General features: G+C 39.5%; 3 long non-coding RNA genes across 4 annotated transcripts; 2 read left to right on the forward strand and 1 right to left on the reverse strand.

Moving 5' to 3' along the window:
* LOC110393714 lies at window positions 64-18,046 on the forward strand. The gene is made up of 3 exons (XR_002435131.1): window positions 64-75; window positions 5,986-5,990; window positions 17,908-18,046. It is a non-coding gene; the product is annotated as an uncharacterized LOC110393714 (long non-coding RNA).
* Window positions 1,586-7,688, reverse strand: LOC110393715. Of its 2 annotated transcripts, none has more exons than XR_002435133.1 (2): window positions 5,948-7,688; window positions 1,586-2,046 (listed from the first exon to the last, which is right to left on the reverse strand). It is a non-coding gene; the product is annotated as an uncharacterized LOC110393715 (long non-coding RNA). The 2 variants fall into 2 exon arrangements; XR_002435132.1 differs by lacking the exon at window positions 5,948-7,688 and adding an exon at window positions 3,751-4,325.
* Window positions 1,822-5,968, forward strand: LOC110393716. Its single transcript, XR_002435134.1, has 3 exons — window positions 1,822-1,953; window positions 4,335-4,426; window positions 4,873-5,968. It is a non-coding gene; the product is annotated as an uncharacterized LOC110393716 (long non-coding RNA).

The raw sequence follows: 21,358 nt of genomic DNA on the forward strand, positions 1-21,358 counted from the left end.
AATAGGAGGCATTACTTTCAGGGCAGCCCTCATAGATAAGGAGAACTGGAAGATAAAATAGCAAAAAGTGTGTGTGTGGTGAGGGGCAGCAGGGGTCTGATGATGCTACACTTCAGCTGTGAGAAGTGAAAACAGAAACCAAGCTTCAAGAAGAGGTACTTGATTGCACCTCATTGTGTGCAACAAACCTTAAACTATATTACCATAAACTCTATTAACAAAATGCTACCTCATATCTGCAGTTGAAAATACAGTCATGCAAGTTACAGAAATTTAACATCAAAGCACTTTTGGACATTTGCTGTGAGTTTTGTGGACTTCTGCGCGAGTCTCACAGTTAACCTAGTTTTATCTGAAACGATTACAGATTTGCCTCAATATAGTAGAACTTTAAAACACTGGAAACCACTGAGGAAAAATATGTCCTCTGAAAAAGAAAAGGCGCATCCATATGGTCGATGAAGCTTCAAGACATTTTACTTGATCCCTCTGGCAGCCACCCTACAAGCAGTCTCTAGTAAGACCTTTCTGTGTATCAGACTTTAGGAACTGCTGAAATGCTGAGAAACACTGAAGTAGAAATGAACTTGTTCTTATTTCTTTTCCCACGGTGATGAAGTAAAGATTAATACTCATACTTTAACAATGGCATTGCGTAAATGACGTGAGTGAAGGGAAAGGTGAGTGCAGAGCTGTCTGAAATCAATGCTAAGGGCTTTGCCCTTTTGGGAACCTTTGGGTTCAGGGTGCGATCAGTTACTTGGATGAAAATGCTTGTCCTCCCATCAGCAAGGTACATGTAGGAATCATAACTGTTTCTACAAATACTGAAAATACCTTCAGTGGCTCTACGCTCTGAGCTCAAATTAAAACTGACTGGCTCTAGCTATTGTAGAATTTAAAACTTCTTTTTATCTATGTATTCCTTGGCCATAACTGATGAGATTAGTATGTAGATTTTTAAAAAAAAAAAATTCAAATGTGTATGTGTACAAAATTTAATGATATCCCTTAATGAAAATGTTAAAGATAATTTAAATGATGTTGGCATGAATAAAGGCACTGTGTTTCATGACTAGGTGCCTGCCTTGATACCAGAAGCTGGTATGAAATAGCCCAATGCAGATACCAGCTTTCCACACTTTGCAGTACAACTTAGTTTACAAAAGCTTCAGAGCAACAGTAGGCTCTCTGATAGGGTATTTTCATATTTGCATGCATATTACTAGCTATTCCCTTCCTTCATATTTTAGCATACTTTTAAGTTCTGCTAGCAGAAATTAATAACAATTTATGTTAATTCAATTTAAAAGCATGGTTGGGCCACTCCTAAAGAAGAAGGCTTGAAAGTAAGGGATGATTCAACACCCTGCCTTGTAAACAACCACATGCCACCTTCAGCTCGCTAACATAAAGTTCAGTTTTCCATTTATTTCCTTATATAGAGTATAAATTACCTTGGAATCTAATTTGATGTGTTTGTATTTCAGATTTCACTGTTCATAGCACTGTATATTTTCCCACTTACACTAGTTATGCTGAGATTAAGAGAGGCAGTTGTAGGCTCTGGTTATCTGGTAAATAGTCGCTTGAGTAATTTAATTTATTGAAATACAGAGAATGCAGGTAACTTTTTTCATTGTTGCTCAGTAACTAGAGGCAAATGATGGACATGCAGGATAGCTGGACGAAGTGGCAACTCTCAGTTCACTTTGCACTGAAATAACGTTATTTTCCACTCTATTTTAAACTACATTTCATCTCACACTGTACCATTCCAAGGAGGTATCACTTTTTTTTTTTTCCAGTTACTCTGCTGTCCTCCTCATGTCCCCTGTGGCTTGGGACTGCAGTTCCTGGTTATTTGACAAGCTCCCGCTGTTGGTGGGGCTGTGCAGCATTCTGATCAGAAAGAGAAAAGGCTGTGATGGTGCTGAGGGCTGTCACAAAGAGGTACTGGCAAAACCAAGCAACGCTCTGGGCTTTCAGTCTGCAAGTTCCGTAAACCAGTTTGCCAAACTGGAAATGGCAGTCAATTTTCATCAGCTGCAATGAAAGAAAAAAAAAATGTTACTGTAGTCACGATGGGCTGGAAGACTCATAACAATATGCAGCAACTAACTCTGTCCTCTAAGCTGTTTCTCTTCTTTGCATCACTACTTAAATGTTGTTGGCAGAAGTCTGGTGTAGTTCACAAGCAGGATTCCTTCTGTTGTCCGCTCGTCACTTGCTGGCCCTTACAAGCTGCTGCTAGGAGCAGAGGAAATTGCTTGCAGTCCTGTGAAAGTACACTGGCCCTGGCCCAGGGTTGTCACACAGCAGGGCGAGGTGTGGAGCTGCTCAGATGGGCCTCCTCTCATGGCTCTCTGTTTCCACATAGCTTTCTGTCAGGCCTTGAAATTAAACTGATACCTGAAGCCAAGAGTTGGCTCAGCTGGTACTGATACAGCTCCAGTAATGTGTGCAACTTTTTTTTTTTTTTTTTTAATCTGCTGGTAAAATCTTGCTTGTAATGCAGTTAACATAAAGATTTGAAGGCAGGAGGGTAGCAGAGACTTGAGCAGGACTGGGGTTTCCCCTTTCAGACCTTGACTTACAGTATATAATGGACTTATAGTAAAATACTTCCAGCTCCTTTTACAGATGCTGAAAATGTGCGGAGCCCACTGACTTCTGTAGGACATTGTTTGGGTGTTCACATTTCAAAATATAAAGTTTATTTGCTAACTTGTGAGAGAATGTAAAAGCTATTTTAGACTCTCAAATTTAATCTTTCGGCTACACCGCTAATTTAAGGAAGGTAGTAGCACCTGTCCTAGAATTATGTAGCTATTCACAAGGGAGCACAAAAACCCAAAAGCATTGTATAGTCATCTAAAAGTCTCCTGGAAGTATGCGTTTTCTGTTGCTTACCAGAGCCAGCTGGGGTTTTCTTTTGTGTGCTGTTATCAGTCCCTGCTTTCTCTCTTTGCCCTCTGATTTTTGTGAAAAATCAGGATTTATGTACAAACATGATATCAGAGAGGTTTTTTTTGTTTGTTTTTAATGGGAGACAATACTTGTTTGATGTAACCTGTATTATTATGACTTCCAACCCAAGCCATTCTATGATACTATGACTGTCAGGCTGCACATACCAATGAATGTTTTTGAGTCTCTTTGTAATGTACTATATGATCATTCATTTAGCTTTTGTGATATATGAATCTTAATACCACCTCCTAGGCAATGACCCTACAATACATGCTGCATTTACACAACCGAATATTATTGCCCTTGTGTACACTGTGGGATTCAGTGCAATTGCAGACTGCTGTTGTTAGTTATCCAAAATAAAATGAAACAACTCCACGTGTTAAGGAATGTCTGCAAAGATGATATTTAACGATAAAGTTCCTGAGGAGAAACTGATCTGAACTAGGAAATTAATTTGCTTTACAGTAACTAAGCAGTTTTTTTTCTTAAAAAAAAAAAAAAGAACACAGCACTAGTAGCTGTACAAACCAAGAGGTTTTTATTAACTGACATGGTGCATTCTTTTCAATAAAGCTATACACATATGTATTTTGAGATGGTTAGGATTGTTTTGAGCATGATTAATGACAAAGGACATGTAAACAGTGTAATGCTATAGTAGGATGGAAAGTACCATGATAATAGGAGCATGGTAAAGCATTTGGCTATAGCAAATGAGAACAAGCCCAAATACAGCAGCCACAGATTCAGAAATGAAGGAAAAGAGCTGCTTACCTTCAGAGGGCCTCAGACAGGCAGGGACCTCCATGCTCTTGTTTCCACTGCCAACCCTTAAATGAGGTCTGGGAAGGGGATCCTGGCTCCACCCCTTCCAGTCACTCAGGTGCATTGCATGCACCTGAGCTCCCCTGGGTTGGCCCTGCCTTACCACCAGGTGCTCAGTCACTGCTTCAAGCCATGACTCAGCATTTCTGCTACAAACAGGATGACTCATTTGGTTGTAAATGTTCAGTAAAACCAATTATTTGCACTGTGCTTCTTGAAGTTATGGTAGACTATAGCATCCAACATGACAAATTTTTGTCTAACATAAAAGTTTTCTTTTTAAGCCTTATGTATTACCATTCTGATATAGTGATATATTTTTTCATCTCTTAAACAAATGTACTGAAGGAGATTTTCATTTAGGAATTGTTTCATATCTCAGTAAAATTTTATATGTATGTATATACATTTGCTCCCATGAGAGAAATGGCAAGGAACCATCTCTGTATAAAGACCAATACTACTGACAATGCTTTATTATTCACTATAGGAATACTTTGACTGCAGTGTTATTTATTACAATATGTTCACAGATGCTTTGTCAAGTGAAGTCTGAAATGTTTCAAGGGATGACGTTTCCACTACCTTCTTTTGAAGACTCTTGATAATCAAATAGGAACAGCAGGTAGATTTTTTTCCTTGACTCATGTCCTACTTTCTATCTGCCTGTTTTCTTTTAAGCTGTTTTTATAAGGAAAGGCAAATTATTGATTGCCCCACTCTTCTGTTCCTCCATCTATCCATCTGCTTTTTTAACAGCGTTATAAGTAATTTCTGAACCTGGTAGTCAATTTTAACTAAATTTGACTGAGGATTAGAGGTCTCAGAACTATTAAGGTCTTATGCATTTCATGAAAATTGATACTGAAGGAGAGAGACTCAAGTCAGTGCCCCAGTGAGTGAAGTTCAGTTACAGCTTGTCATGGGGAATCTGCATAACTGATTGCAAGTTCACAATTGTAAAGTTAAACTTAAGTACAGGCTAGCTCAAGCCTTAATTTTGTAGTGAACAATGGTGGTTGGTGTGGTTTTTGTTGTTATTTATTTTGTTCTTTTTAAATTTTTTTGCAGAAAAGATTTTTATATTCTTTCTGTATTTGACCCTCATTGGCTTCGTGGCAACTGAGTTTCTTGCATTTTCAGCAAGAAGCTGGAAATGGAGTTTTAAAACTGCACTGAAGTAGATGTCTGATGAATTTCAGATGCTTTCGAAGCAGTACCCTATATGCTAAGCTTGCAGTTCAGAGATAACTGGCAGGTCATATTCTGTGATTAGTTATGAGAAATCTGCAGAAGTTATGGTTTGGTTCACTTTCATTTTAGATTGCTCATTAAAATTTTTATTGGATAACTGAAATGATTTGTTTCAGAAGGAGTTAATGAAATCCCTCCCAGTAATGTGATAGGATAATTAAGGCTCTCTATTATTGTAATTTATATTGCTTTAAATATTTTCAACATGCTTTAATTTCATTTCGTGCCAGAGTGCTCTTACTTTCACAGCAGCGACTGGTTTTATCTTTAAAAGAGCATGGTAGTGTAGCTTGGAGACCATCTTTATTCAGGCAAAAGTCCCATTCATTTTAGGTTTAATCTTTTATTATTACTAATAATAATAACAGGTTTTAATCTCCGTTAGTCCTCAGTGGGAATACAGAGATAAATATTTGAACAAATCTCTGTGTTAAAACATCTGCTCTGTGACTAGCTGTCACCTGAATGGTGCCAATGAACCTGACTGATGTGTGCTTCCAGCCTGCAGTAGGAAAGCAGAATTCATAATAACATATTCACAGGCTTTCAGACCAGTACTTTGTTGTCAGAGAAAACAATTTATAGCCACCTGGCACTATACTGGCCTTGTAGCTTAATTTCCTAGAACTCGGCACTTCATCGTGTGGCTGATGCTGCTCTGTATATGAGATCTGGAGCTACCCGTGTTGGCTGGAATGGGCAATGCAGATAAAGATGCAACGGGGATAAGAAGGAGCGGCGAAGAGGCGGAAGAAGCTGCTTGCACTCTGCCTACCCTCCTGGTAGTTGAAACTGTGTCTCAAGACACTGCTCTCTTCTAAGTTTTCCAAGTTTGTGCTGAATGTGTAGCTCAGGTTCTAGAGGCTACATAAGGAGTCCATTGCACACTCACCTATTGCTTCTTTGGGAAGCTGTGCCTAACTGTTCCAGAACTGGTTCAAGTGTTCCTCCTTTACACTGGTGTGCCTGGTGACACAATCATGGAATTCCCTTCACTTTCATCCATTGCAGTTACAGATCCAAGAAGGGGCTTTGTCTTTCTTCTCAGATACCCAGGAGTTTCCTATAAAGAGTACATATAAGAGTTTCCTTTGAAGAAACTAAGATGTTCTTAGTACATTTATGCTGTTAGCTGTATATACTGTACTCAACAGTGCCTAGCCCATAGATTATCACGTGTAGAGTAGACTTACCCAGGATTTTCAGAGCTGCTACACTATGAAACAGACTGGTTTTATTTAGTGTTTGATTCTTCTGAGCCTCGTATGGTGCTTCATGTGATGCTCTGGTTCATACTGGCTCTGAGTCACAGGGGACTAATGTCTAAATACTAATGTCTGAATTCATACATGCTTCCTTGGAACAATCACCGCAATCGTTTCGTGAAGCTTTTCCAATTGTAGGTTCATTAATGGTAGGTTCTTCCACACACAGAAGAAGTGAAAATTAGGTGCTTTTTCTACAGTTTATTCCTTTTCACTGAGAAAAATGTAGAAGGCATCATTCATCAACCCAAGTCATCTTTCCACTCTTCCACAGTGTGTGCCCATGTTAACATTGTAATGCAAATTTTGAGTGCAAATTCTTGTTTGTTTCATTTTTGAAACAAAACTTTGAACTGTCCATCCTGACTGTGCTCTGCTTCTCATTGTCTTGGAGCATATGGACTAGATTCCTTTGGGTTAAACTAAATTGGAGAATAGATTCCTAGAACGCACCTAATGCTTGCCAGCCACAAGTAAGGCATTCAGCGTCTGGGACTAGTCTAGAGCTCCTCCAGAAGTCCTTTTAAAAACAAAACAAGCAACAAAACCCTTTGTGTGTACTGTGGAATTCAGGTCTTCCACACCAATTCAATCCTCTACCAATTCTGTCCTCTTGCTCTTTTGTTAATGTAGAAGCCACAGTGCACAATGCAATACTAAATACTTTTAGGGAAAAGAATAACATGACAACAGAAGAACCATTTGTCTTTGTTTCTTCTTTATCTCTTTGAAAAGTAGTTTTGCTTCATGATCTCCTAATAGAACAAGGATGTGTGGGCACTGTGCCATCTTGTGTTAGATATCTAGCAAACCACTAAGGCACTGAACTTTGTCTAGACACATATTTGTAATGTATCTTGTACATCACCAAGAATTAAAATCAGCAGCTTTTTTGTGTAAAATGAGGATGGGGAAAGCAGAAAGTGTTTCAGATGTGTGTCACTTGTTCTTTCGTTCATTTTACATTTGTTTCAGAGGAATTACTCAAGAGTTGCACTGTTTTAAACAATGAAAAAGGTCCATGTCTTGCTGTCACCGTTTTCTTTATGTACCACCAAATACCTTGGAGGTTGTTCAAATAAATGCACTCAGTTCTATTTTCTTGAGTGTCCGATGGCTTAATCATGCACATAAATGTGTGGATGATATTTATGTGACTGTTCATCATGGAGTCTTTTTGACTATATGGTAAAGCATACTTTCTTCTTTCCTGAAGAAAAATAAACAAAAGAAAAAAAAAAAAAGTTGTAATGCTGCAGTTGAGATTTTAAACACACAAAAGTCAGGACATTCAAAATTATGACTCCCGAGGGCTGCAGCACAGTCATGTTGCGCATGTGGTGTATATTAAAACAGGGATTTCCTCTCCTTTCTGTACTCTCCCATGTATTTTCATCTTTTAGGTTTTTTTATACTGGCTGTGTGGGAGCTGCTCTGTGGGACTGGATCGTGCAAGGGCCCAGACTGACAAACAGAGGAGTAGATTCCCTGCACATGAGACTCCTGTTCTCGCAAGAGCCAAGGAGCAAGGAGAGGGAGCGCCTGGGGACAGCTGCTGGGTGCGCAGCAGTGCTGTGCACGGAGCGGCTGGGATGGGAGTACAATACTGAGTCCTGTCTCCACTTAATACTAGTGTCACGCTAGCTGTTCTCTGCTGTCCATATTGTAGCATTATCCAAACAGCACATTTTTTTCACTTGCGCTACTTGTGAATCTCTTCTTTGATGTGTTCCATTTGTGTTGGTTATATAGGGGATAGTAGAATAGAATGGAGTAGTTCAGTTGGAAGGAGTCTTCAAAGAGCATTTAGTCGAATTACCTCTTCCGGGCTAACCACAAGTTAAAAGTAGATTAATGAGGGCATTGCCCAGATGCCTCTGGAACGCTGACAGCGTGGGGCATCAGCACCTCTCTGGGAGGCCTGTCCCAGGGTTTGGCCACCTTCACAGTAAAGAAATTTTTCCTGGTGTCAAGTCTGATCCTCCCCTGGCACAGCTTTGTGCCCTTCCCATACATCCTGTCATCCGTTTCCAGGGAGCAGAGCCCCACACCTCCCTCTGCTTCCCCTCCCTAGGAAGTTGCAGAGAGCAGTAAGGCCACGTCTCGCCCTTATTCAGACTGTACAGTCCCAATGCCCTCAGCCTCTCTTCACAGGACACACCTTGCTGCAGCTTTGTTGCCAACACTGAATGCTTTCACAGATTTTAACATCCTTTTTATAATGTGGAGTCCAGAAGCGTGTGCAGTAGTCAAAGAATCATTAGGTCTTCCTTCACAGGCATGCTGTGAGTATCACAGATGCTCTACGAATGATGCATTTCTCAAGAGTCAGATGTCAATAAAGCTGACGATAAAGGCTGAATACTTCTCAGTGTTTGTGGTGATAAGAATCATCTGAAGAGAGCCTGTGAACTCCCACAGCACTTTTATTTCCTGGGTCCAGATACTTACCTTTTATCCTTGCTACTTTTGATGTTCTGTATTCCTGCATAACCTGAACAAAGCATTGCATTCTCTTTTATGTGGTTACTGTTTTTTTGCTGGTCGTATAAATAACTTCCAGTGTTTTCCGACTTGGCATAGTAAAACTCCCCAAAGTTCCTTACAGTACAAATTTCGGAAGGCTGATAGGTGTAAATTGCCCTGAAAAGAACGTTGGTTTGTTTACAGTCCTCTAAGCTAAATTCTGTAAAGGAAGAACCACTCTGTCCAACTGTTTTCTTTTTTAACAAGTATAAACCATTATACTGGTCTCCGGATTTTTTTAAAAATTGCAAGTATTAGAGACTGCCATTACGAGTAGCTAAAAGCTCATGCTTTTTCAATTCTGTAAACATTGGGATAATTAAAATATTATTCTAAATACTTTTGAAATAATAGTTTTGGTTTAGATACTGCTTGTTAAGCACTTACTGTAGTAAAAATAAACACCTTTCTATTTCAAGTTATATGGGCAGGATATTACTTCCAAGCACCTCCAGGCAGGGACTGAACGTGTCTTTGTATCTACAAATTTGTAAGTGGAGCCCTAACCCGCATAGAGTTTCAGCATCAATATTAAATCATGATCTTCATATTTGAAAATACTGAATAGGAATACACAGAGTTTTGTAAATGCCAGCAACCTATTTTAAAATCACGACGGTGCTTTCTTTTTCAACTACTCACATTTTTATCTGGTTCTTCTGCATTTCCGTGGTTAACTCACTACAGGAACACAAAGCAGAACAGTGAGACTCTAGAGTTAATAACTGAAGTGCAGTTCCTCTGAAAATTTTCTCGTTTCCAATGAGATGGCTAAAGACTATAATGAGATATGTCAGGAGTGATGAGTATATGCATTATTGGCTTGAGGAGGAATTCTATCAGAACTAAATATTCCCACCACTTCAGTGATCAATCTTCACTGTGTGCCAGGCATGGTCACCCATCTTCCATGTACAGAACAATACTTCTGGTGTAATGCGGCTACTGTGCTTGTGACAAACAAACAGACCTATTCACGTTCAATTCCCCTTCTCCAGGTATGAGTATGAAGGTAAGTCACAGCTACCTCTGAAGATGGGACACTTTTTTCTGGTGGCTTCAGGTTACTGAGTCATTTTTTTTAATTACATTTTATGTCTTTTGTGGTTTAACCCAGCAGGTGGGTGAGCACCACACAGTCTTTCACTCTCTCCCCTGCCTTTCCAGTGGGATCAGGGAGAGAATCAGGGAAAAAGCAAAGCAGAATTCATGAGCTGAGTTATAACTATTTACTAAGACAGAGAAAAGAATGATAGTTATGACACTAATTATAATATATATGTTAATATATATAACAAGTGCACAAGCAATTGCTCACCACCCCATGCCCAGCCAACCACTCAGGCAGCAGAAGAGAGTGAGATTAATTCTTACCCCCATCAAAACTCCTTCCATATGATGTCATATGATATAGAATATCTCTTTGGCCAGTTTAAGTCATCTGTTCTAATTCTGTTCCCTTCCAGCTCCTTGGTCTCTTTGCTGCAAATGACCTTGGCTCTGTACAACACTGCTTAACAGCAATTATAAACATCGATATGTTATCAACACTGTTTTTCTCCTAGAACCAAAACATAGCATGGTACCAGATACTCCGAAGAAAACTCCATCCCAGCTGAAACTAAGACAATATCCCCCCCTTATTCCATACCATTTATATCATGCTCAGGTCCTACTATTTCTACACATCCCACCTAATCACCATCATCTATCTTGCTTATTGATATATATGCACAAACATACTATTCCCATTATGTATGGGCCATCCATGTAAATTGTCCATGGTATTAATTTAGTTCATAACTTTGGACTCCGTCTGTCATAGCAATGCTTCAGTGCGGAGGAATGATTCACAGTGTTGGGTTACTGCATGCAGAAGCTAGTTCTGGTTCCTTCAGAGTTTGTTGTTCTTTAACTTGAGTAATTCCTACTGTACTACTTTTAACATGACACATAACAGTCATCATAATGATGACGTGGTATTATGTTGCAATTTATCATCATACAGTTTAAATTATTGGCCTGATACCTGATTGGCTGTGACCTCACCCTGAGGTACACAGTGGGCATCTTGATCCTTCTACATTACCCACCACCCAGGTCCTTGAGCAAAAGCAGTCTCACAAATAGGCTTGCCTTTGCCTAAGGCAGGAATAATCTAGACTGTCATGCTCAGCATGTTCTTTATGTGCACTGCCAGGACTTTATCCCCTTCTACTGTATGCAGGAGGTTTGACTGGGCAGGACCAGCTCAATCTGCAGATCCCTTAGTGTTGATTAACCAGGTGGCTTTTGATAAGCATGTGTCCAAGTGTTTGAATATCCCAGCACCCATTGCTCTCCATGCAGTCTTTAACAGTTCATTGTGTCGTTCCATTTTCCTAGAGGCTGGTGCATGATAGGGGATGTGCTATACCAACTCCGTGCCATGCTCTTCTGCCCAAGTGGTTATGAGATTGTTTCAGAAATGAATCCCATTGTCTGACTCAGTTCTTTCTAGGATGCCATACTGCCGGAAGAGTTGCTTTTCAAGACCCAAGATAGTATTTCAGGTCATGGCATGGGACATGGGATATGTTTCCAACCTTTCAGTGGTTGCTTCCACCCCTGTAAACACATGGCATTTGCCATGGCGAGTTTGTGGGAGTGTGATATAATCACTTGCCAGGCCTCCCCATATATATATGTATATATATGTATATATATATTTCAGCCATCGTCTTCCATACCAAAGGGGCTTTATCCGCTTGGCTTGCTTAATTATAGTAAGTTTCACATTCATGGATAACCTGTGCAATAGCATCCATATTCATGTCCACTGCTCGATCCTGAGCCCATCTATAGGTTGCGTCTCATCCTTGATGGCCTGAAGTGTCATGGGCACATCGAGCTAGAAATACTTCACCCTTACATTGTCAGTCCAGATCTGTCTGAGCCACTTCAATCCTAGAGGCCCAATCCACCTGCTGGTTGTTTCAGTGTTCTTCAGTGGCACAACTCTTGTGTACATGAGCATCTACATAATATATCTTTAGAACCATGTTCTCTACCCAGGCAGCAATATCTTTTCACAGTGCAGTGGCCCAGATGAGTTTGCCTATGCGTGGCCAGTTGTGCTTCCATTGCTGTAATCAACCCCTTGGGCATTTGCCACCATCCAGGGTCAGTGTAGAGGTAGTGCACTGGCCACATCTCTTGTTCAGAAATGTCTAAAGCCAGCTGGATGGCCTTCACCTCTGCAAATTGGCTTGATTTACCCTTTCCTTCCGTAGCTTTTGCAACTCGTCATGCAGAACTCCACTTGCCCACATCATACCAGATACTCTGAATAATCATAGAATCACCAAGGTTGGAAAAGACCTACAAGATCATCCAGTCCAACCATCCACCTACCACCAATATAACCCCACTAAACCATGTCCCTCAACACAACGTCTAAACGTTCCTTGAACACCTCCAGGATTGGTGACTCCACCACCTCCCTGGGCAGCCCATTCCAGCACCTTACCACTGTCCCAGATGAAATTAAGGCAGTCTTTTCTAACAATAACTCTTTACTCAGACATATGAGAAAAGTTCATCTTAATGCCTTTTATTTCTCTGTGATACCGTGGCAATGTTTGTAAGATGCTAGCTAATAGTTAGCAGAACTAATCAAATAACTGTAAAAGTAAAAAATCTGTATTACTGTGTAATTATCTTCACAGGGTGGTTTGATGTATATGTTTTGCTAGAGTGAGCCCATGGGTAGTGCCTGGCACACCCATATACTCAGGGAGTCTCATAGCAACTATGCTGACCCCTCTGGATCCCCGGAACCTTCCCAATGAGCTCTGCATTTTCCTACAGGTTCATGGCTTTATCCCATGCAGAATTCTTGCTTACTTGATACACGGAGCTGAAATCTGAGCAAGGTTAAAGGAGTCCAAAAAATAAAAGCAGATGTAAAAGAATTGGTTTGGATATGTGGTTTTACTCAGTGTTGCCAGTTCAGTTTCTATTTTATAACAGGCTTCGGCGACGGATAAATGTTGTATTTTTAGAAAAAGAAAACACTTGCTAGTACAAAGGGAAGCGTATTCCAAGGTCTAATGGAAATTATACTACCTTTTCTTTCTCAGTCTACAGAAAGAAATAAAATGAACTTACTCAGGCCTGTTTTTGATAAAAGGAGAAATTGAGAGCAATCACAAAATGGTAGAAAATAACAGACACTATGAGAAAATATTGAATGGAGCAGCAGTCAATTGCCAGCATGATACTGTAATTGAATATACTAGATCATTGCTTTTGTTTTTAATGAAATGCTGTAAAAAGGAGTACCTTTTGTCCCTGCTTAAATATTTTCAGATGATATTTGGATGCTGTTATTAGAGTTAAATTAGAATTGTGCTGTTTCCTATCTTGCATGTTTGTATAAGTGCTATCAGTTCACATTTACTATCAAAAGAAGCACAAAAGGTTTAGCTTCATAGCGTCTGCATTTTCTTCAAGTTTTTTGGAGGGTAACATCTGAGTAGATTTATTTAACTCAATTATGGAATTATGGAAGCACTTAAATTTCTTCCATATTTTCATGTCAGTGAAAGGCTTCCAGTTCAGCTTTACAATATACCATTTGTTTGCATAAGCTAAAATGAGACATTCCATAGAAACAAACATTTGCCATTTTTGTCATCAGCACAAGCATATGGTATCTGCTATCAACAGTTGGGAAAGAAATAAATATTAGGGTATTTGAAAAAACTTTTAAACTAAGTCCCAGTAGATGTATATCCCAAGAGCACCAGTTTTACTCAGAATTAAATTGATTTTCATCTTTGTCTTTCACTATCATAAGTCTGCCTTAGCTCATTTGTTTAAATACGTTGACAAATTTACAAGAAAACTATTTCAGTTTTGCACAACATGCCTGCCATTAAAACTTACCGTTTGTATTTCTACTTCCTTATGGACAATAACATAAAAAGCAACATGTTTCAACTTGCTAAGTGTTGTCAAAGATGCGTTTTGCAAAGGGTTCCCCATTGACTCATTCTTTGTGTCCTGTCATTATAAACGTGAGGCTTTTCTGTCCCTCAGCAAGGATCTGTCTGGCAAGCAAGGTTATTTTCAAAAGCAATAGAAGACATTAATAATAAGAAAAATGACTTGATAGTTCACTATATCTTTCCTTCTCCTAATGAAAGATTGTTCAATACAATGTATTTTGCGTTATTTTGCTCAGTCCAGTTTTAAATAACTCGTGGGATATAATTCTTTATACTTTCTTGATGAAGTCCACTCTTGTGTATATCTAGTTATTGCAGTCTCTTGTGTGTGTGTGGTTTTTTTTTTTTTTTTTTTTTTTTTTTTGCTTAAGAGCATACTCTGTTTTGTCTCTGTTATGCTTTTGCATAGCCCTGCAGAACTTCTCCCAGTGGTAGGGGCTTTGAGTGCTTGTCACTGCTATGTCAGAAGAGGAATTTATGTTTCCTCAATCTGCCTAAGAGGAACTGGGTCTTTGTAGACTCTCTAGGATCCAGCTGGAACCATTTAGAGTTTTCAGAGCCTTATGTTTGCACCAAGCTCAGATCAACTGGAGAACAGGGAGAAGAGGAAGCATATCCTCTTTTTCCTTCTCATTAGCACAGGGCAGCGTGGCTGAAATGTAACAAACAAAGCAAAAATATTTGAAATTTATACATGAATCCTTAGAAGATAGAAATAAATCCTGAGTTTATTTTTAACACTTATAAAATGCATGCTTTCCTTTCTTTTACACTCCGTGCTTAGTTGCTAACATGAGGATTCTGGAGGTGACCTAAAGCAGAAGCTGTGAGTGGGATTTGCACCTAAATTTGATATCACTTCAGACCTTCCTAAACATCTCTGTCCAGGATATCAAACATAAGAACACATATTATTCTGCAGCTGGACAGATCTTCTGTCTGCAGCATCACCCTATACCAGATTCCAAAGTACTAACATCTCCAATGTTGCTAACTTTCCTTACATCTATTCTTCTTATGGTTTCTTACACATTGTTGGTGGGAACTGTGAGATGATCAGAAATATCTGGAAGGATCAGTAGTCTTTATCATTAACTGTCAAAAGTGGGTGAAACAGAGGAATTAACATCTATTATACTTATATGCTAATCATCTTTGTCTGTCTTTCAATCTCTGGGAAAATCTACATTACCTATAGTCAGTCCATCTGAGAGAAGTACACTGTCTCAGATATGGCTAAGGGAGAGGACCAGGGAAGAAAATCAGTTTTGATTTTAGATGAAATATTAGTATTTGTAATACTGGCATGTGGCCTTTATGTTTTAAATATGGACTGATATCAGTCAACTCTCAGAGATGGGTTTTACAGCCAAAAGGTATGAAACAGCAGAAATGTGTTCCTGCATATATATGTATATATATATATGTATATATATATATGCATATAGGTCACTCCAACAGTAATGCTTCCTATTTATTTCCATGGAAATTACAACTGTTAAAAAGAGCACAATAACACTGTTTGATACAGCAAATTCTCAGCTACTAAACACTATTTTTCAATGAAGTCACCACCATTAGCTGTGCATTTTCATCAGCAATGAGCAAGAGCCTTAATGCCACACTTGTAAAAATCTGCACCAGCAGAGGAGATCCACTGTTGCTGTCGCCACTGCTGAAACTCAGCACCCACATCCTCATTGTGCTCACATCCACTGGTTGGTCTCCATAAACATTCAGTAAGCATCAGTGAATGTCAGTGAGGGCAATTTTTTGTGCATGGAGGAATTCAGTGACACACCTTTGCTTCATTTGCATTTCCACATCAGACACCATTTGTCAGACTGCCCCTCTGCTGCCATCTGTCACACAGCAACAACATGTAATGGGATATTGGTGGGAAGGTTCAGCCTCTACTGCTATACCACCAACATCTGCCTCAGACACTATGGGCCAGCATAATAAAATAGGAGGCATTACTTTCAGGGGAACCCTCGAAAACTGTAGATTGCATACGTGACTTGGACATCTTTCCAATTTCAATTCTTTCCAAAGTGTTTCTTGAATTATCCTTGTCCTGTTTCTTATGCTGTATAAACTAGACTGTAAGATAATGCAATTCAGAGGTGGTATTTTCAAGATCATCTGTGGAGCCTCCACAGTTGCTAAGACTCCAAACCTATCCAATCTACTTATTCATTGTCATCAGCCTCACTGACCTAGAATTAATGTAAATGTCCATCTCAGCCTAGACTTCTGGGTGGCATGAGAATTTCGGAGCTGCAGCCCCACCCAGACTGTTCAGCCTAAAAACCAAGTGCTCTAACAGCTTGAAACCCCTGGAGAACCATCTGGGTGCTCCAGTTCTTCAGCATGGAAGCACGTAGTGGAACATTCTGCTTTGTACTGTTAAATGAAAGCCTTGCTCTGGAGAGAAAAATCTCTGAATTAAAACTTAGTAATTCTCACTCACAAAAATAAAAAAATATTTTACATAATGGAACTTGTTCTAAAACTCCCGGAGGTGAGCAAAATAGCCTGCATGGCTGAGACAGTGGTCTTAGCTCTGAAGATCCTGGTTCAGCCTTGAGATTTCGATAGATGGTGGCTTTAGTGTGGTGAATTAGCTTTTAGCAGAGGCTGAGAAGGAGCTGTCCCAGCTAGTGGAAAGGGACAGGACAGGACCCTCCGCTGCCACATGCAATCTATGAGAGCTGCACATTGGGTTTCACAGCCATGGGAACTGAGGGCTTTTAGGAGCCGTAGCAGTAAGTGAGATCATGCTAAAAAAAACATGTTTTCTTTCTTGTTTTTCTCAGCTTCTATTGTGAACCCTCAGTTTTCAGTAATCCTGAAATGTTGCCTGCCAACCATGGAGCCATTTCTTGAGTGGAGCTGTACTGCAGACAGTTCCGTCTGCTAAAGCAATTAAGAGCTATCACCTTGCTTCAGCATTATGGAATGAAGCTTCATAATGAAATCAATTCTGGAGGTTGATAGGAACATTTGGCACAGGCTCCTCATTTCTGACTCTTCTACCTCTTCTGTCCACGGTAAAATTTGAGATCCAATTCAAAGCTAATTTAGTAATGTTTAGAACAAGCTGTTTCATAGCCAAATAAATTAATGGGAATCTTGCAAAGCTAGAGAGGCCAAACCATAGCATGACAGAAAGTGGGCTTTGTATCTTAATTTAAAACTCTTCACCAATCTGTGTACTCTCTTGAACCATAAATTTGATAAGGTTTCTATCAATATGCATAATTGCTAATTAGGAAGAATAATTTATATAATACAGTTCAACAATGGTTCTTAAGCAGGAAGATCTTTGTTTATGTATGTACTACATATATGCATAATGTTTTATTCCAAAAGAGATGGTACATTTCCGAAGCCTATTACATGGTGCCTGAAGGTGTATTTCTCATTTTTACATGCAAACTTACCTGGTGAAAATTTCATGGAGATGAGAGAGGAAAGATGCAGAAAAGCAGAGTTTCCATTCTCCTACAGACTCAACAGAAGACAATACTGTAACAGTAGGAGTCTGAGTAATTTCATAAAATCATATATCAAACTGGGAGGGACCCACAGGAATCATCGAGTCCAACTCCTGTGTTGTAATAGGCGGTTGCGAGGATACGAGATGTAACGAGAAAGGCCCCTTCCCCGAAGGAACAGGGACTAGTTGACCAAAGAATGTACCCGTGACGCAGGGAAAATGGCAAACTAAGATGATCCGATAAGCTACCTTTTGGTATGTCAGTAGATGGAAAATACTGCTTCATGCTTCACTGCTACATGCCTCAGCAAAAACATCCAATCAGCATTAAGGGAGTAAGCTTTAGATGGCAATAGTGGATAACAAGTATTATAAAAGTAGTGCTACACCTTTGAATAAAAAAAAAGCTTTTCTTGCTGCTATTGTGTGTGTGTCTGTGTGTGTGTGTGAGTGTGCTTTCAAGTGGTGCTGAAACCCGGGAACGTGTATGTGTGCTTTCAAGTGGTGCCGAAACCCGGGAACGTGTGAGTGAATGTGTTTTCAAGTGGTGCCGAAACCCGGGATCGAGTGTGTAACTTCGTGAGTTGAGTGAGTGTGTTTAGACACTTTATTTTTCGGCGTGTATAACCCGAGGTGATGGCGGGGCGCCACTTTATTTTTCGGCGTGTATAACCCGAGGTGACGGCGGGGCGCCACTTTATTTTCAGCGTGTAAAGCACATGCCTATTACAACACTCCTGGCTCTATGCAGGACTACACAAAAATCAAACCCTCTGTCTGAGAGTGTTGTGCAAATGCTCCTTTGACTCTGATAGGCTCGGACCACTGCCCTGGGCAGCCTGTTCCATGCCCACCTGGTGCAGAACCTGGCCCTAACCTGCACCCAGCCCTCCCCTGACACAGCTCCATGCCGTTCCCTCGGGCCCTGTCGCTGTCCCAGAGAACAGAACTCAGCGCTGCCCTTCCGCTCCGTGTGAGGAGCTGCAGCCGCCATGAGGCCTCCCCTCAGCTCCTCTGCTCTGGGCTGCACAAACCAGCGGACTTCAGCTGCTTTTCGTACTTCTCGTCCTCTAGACCTTTCCCCATCTTTGTTGTGCTCCTGTGGATGCTCTCTAATAGTTTTATATCCTTTTTATATTGTGGTGCCCAAAACTGCACCCAGTGCTCGAGGTGAGGCCGCACAGCGCAGAGCAGAGTAGGACAACCCATTCCTTCACCCAGTGGCAGTGCTGACTCTGATGCGCCCCACTGTACCATTGGCCCTTTTGGCTGCCAGGGCACACTGCTGACTCATGTTCAATTTGCCATCAACCAGAACCCCCAGATCCCTTTCCATTAGGCTTCTCTCCAGCCTCTTGTCCTGTATTCTGTACATTGATGCAGGATAGCCTCATTTCAGGTGCAGAATCTGGCACTTGTTCTTGTTGAACTTCATGTGGTTGTTGATTGCCCAGCCCTCCAAGTCTGCAGTGGTTTTTAAACTAGTTCAGGAGAAATGAAATTTTCCAGAAAATTTCTTTTTCTGCAGAACAAAATCTTTGAGTGAGAAAAGTGTCTTCTGTAGTTGCTTACATATCAAAAGGGAGCTTTGTATTTTAAAATCATGGTAAGTAAATGGTCTATAATGTTGTTTAGCTCATGAGAAGTACTAGTATAGTTATGAAACGTTCATAAGACACTAAGACACTTTTTTTTCCCCCCCAACTGTTATAGTTGACTTCCCTTGGTAATGTTTCAAATATTCTTCTCCTTCATCTCTGTTCCTAGGTGGTAGAGTTTCTTGCATGTATGTGTTGCAGTTCTTTTCAGGATTCTCCAATTATCAGTAGCTGATATGAGAAGTAATTTAATATCACAGTGGCAACGTTTTTGTAACTTTTTTAGGAAACTTATACTGTCTAAGCCTAAAGAAATTAGAAAACACTGCCAAGAAAATTTTTGTTTATTTTTGCTATTTCTCCAACAAACTTCTGAAGAAACAGAAATGATATCAAATTACAATTTTATATTTTCAAATATGATAGACTTCAAAATGAAGAAAGGCTATTATATTAGCTTGTCAATCACTTTGACTTATTACTGTCTGTCTACCTATCTTATCATACATTTTGCTTTAATTTAATGGCCTGGAAATTTGATTTAATTTACTGTGGCCTGCTACTTCTCATTAGAAAATAAATGGTCGTGAAGGGAAACTTTATCTTGGTATATAGCAGTCCAAGATCTAGATCATCTCTGAGATTCAGAATGTTCTTTATTTTCCTCACAGTAAAACAGTGAACTTGAGACTAGAGTCTGCCATGTATTTCAGCTCAGAATTTGAGCACACTTGAAGAATGGTCTCATTTTGACCATTTGTTGTCACACGTTAATTGAGAGATGGTAGTACACAGTGTGTATTGTTATGAAGAAAGTTTGTACTGTCTTAGTATTAGAAGTTGAACGTTTATAGAATATTTTCTGACCCTGAAAATGTTAACATTTCCTTTCTTTCTTTCTTTCTTCCATCTTTTTCTTTCTTTCTTTCTTCCATCTTTTTCTTTCTTTCTTTCTTTCTTTCTTTCTTTCTTTCTTTCTTTCTTTCTTTCTTTCTTTCTTTCTTTCTTTCTTTCTTTCGGGGATGTTTTTTTCCCCCAGGTATCTGAAGAAAAAGTGATGATTACAATAAGAGAAATTGCAAGAGATTTTCCAGATCTAGGGTCAGTGGTGACATCCTCATAAATCATGGGTAACCCTAACACAGGCAGTCTTAAAGAGGCTTAGTTGTCATAAACATATACACATAGGTAGATCTGTTCCCATCATATTTATCTTTCATTCCATAGCTTATAGAAACCAAATTTCTGTCATCGACAATTATTAATCATGCATTTACCCTGCTGAGACATCTAATAAAGCAGCAAGTAGAGTCTGAACATGAGTGAGAGAAAAGGAGAGAAAACATAATCCAAATTTTTTAAAGTAAAGGGAGGAAAAATCTCATGTAACATCTGTTCACCACATGTTCATAAATTACAGTGGGATTTTGAACTTCTCTCATCTACATGTCACGCAGATTTAATAGTTCATAATTTTACAAAAAACAACATAATTATGCACCATGCTCAAAAGAACATGTGATCAGCTCTCCAGCAGAACTGCTGCAAGCTACTCTGTGTTGATGTCAAGCTTGCAGCAGTTCAGCATGTTGTGCCGTCTAAGTCGTTGCATGCGAAGCTCATTCTTCATGACAAGACTGAAGAAAATAGCATTGATTTTCAACTTGTGAGCCTGGGCCTGAGTATGATAACCTTTGACTCTCCAGGGAAATTAACATTTTGTGCTTAGACCACAAAAAATGTTGGAATGTAAGAACTCCCTGAGAAATACTATTTCTCATTGAGAATACACCTTTCCACCATCAGTGCATTTTAGAACAGGTTTTTATTTAGCTTAAATGAAAAATAAATGAACAAAGCAAGTATTACATAGAAGGCACATTTTGCAATTTTTTTATTCACTGCTGAACTACAGGTCAGAATCTAAAAATACGTGCTTCCATCTACTTGACTGAGACAAGTCAGTGGTGTACATACAAGTACACAGGCAATCAAGTTTCCTCTTGCCATTTACTTCTCATGAAATTGATCCATCTGTGCGTAAAATCTATGTACAGATTCCAGGTCTTGGGCTGACTCTGCATCCAAGGGAAACCCTTGCAAACTTTAATGTAGTTGTAATATACAGCTTTACTTTTCATGAAAAATGTGACTTGGGAGAAGTTGTCAGCATGAAAAATTTTGATGTTTTTTCTTCTTCTGCAGATGATAATTCTGGTTTAGGGCTCCATATTAAGCATGGAAGGGGCTGCAAACACAGTTTGAAATGTTTCTTATTGGTGTCCTAATAAAGAACCCACAGATGCTATCTTCCTCTACTTAATAGATCGATTTAGGTAGAGGTTCTGTAAAATTTAGTAGGAAATCTTGTTGCAGTTTGAAAATCCTAGCAAGAGATTGATTTCTATGTAATAAAATTAC

This window comes from Numida meleagris, chromosome 2 (genome assembly GCF_002078875.1).
Source record: "Numida meleagris isolate 19003 breed g44 Domestic line chromosome 2, NumMel1.0, whole genome shotgun sequence".
NCBI lineage: Eukaryota > Metazoa > Chordata > Aves > Galliformes > Numididae > Numida > Numida meleagris.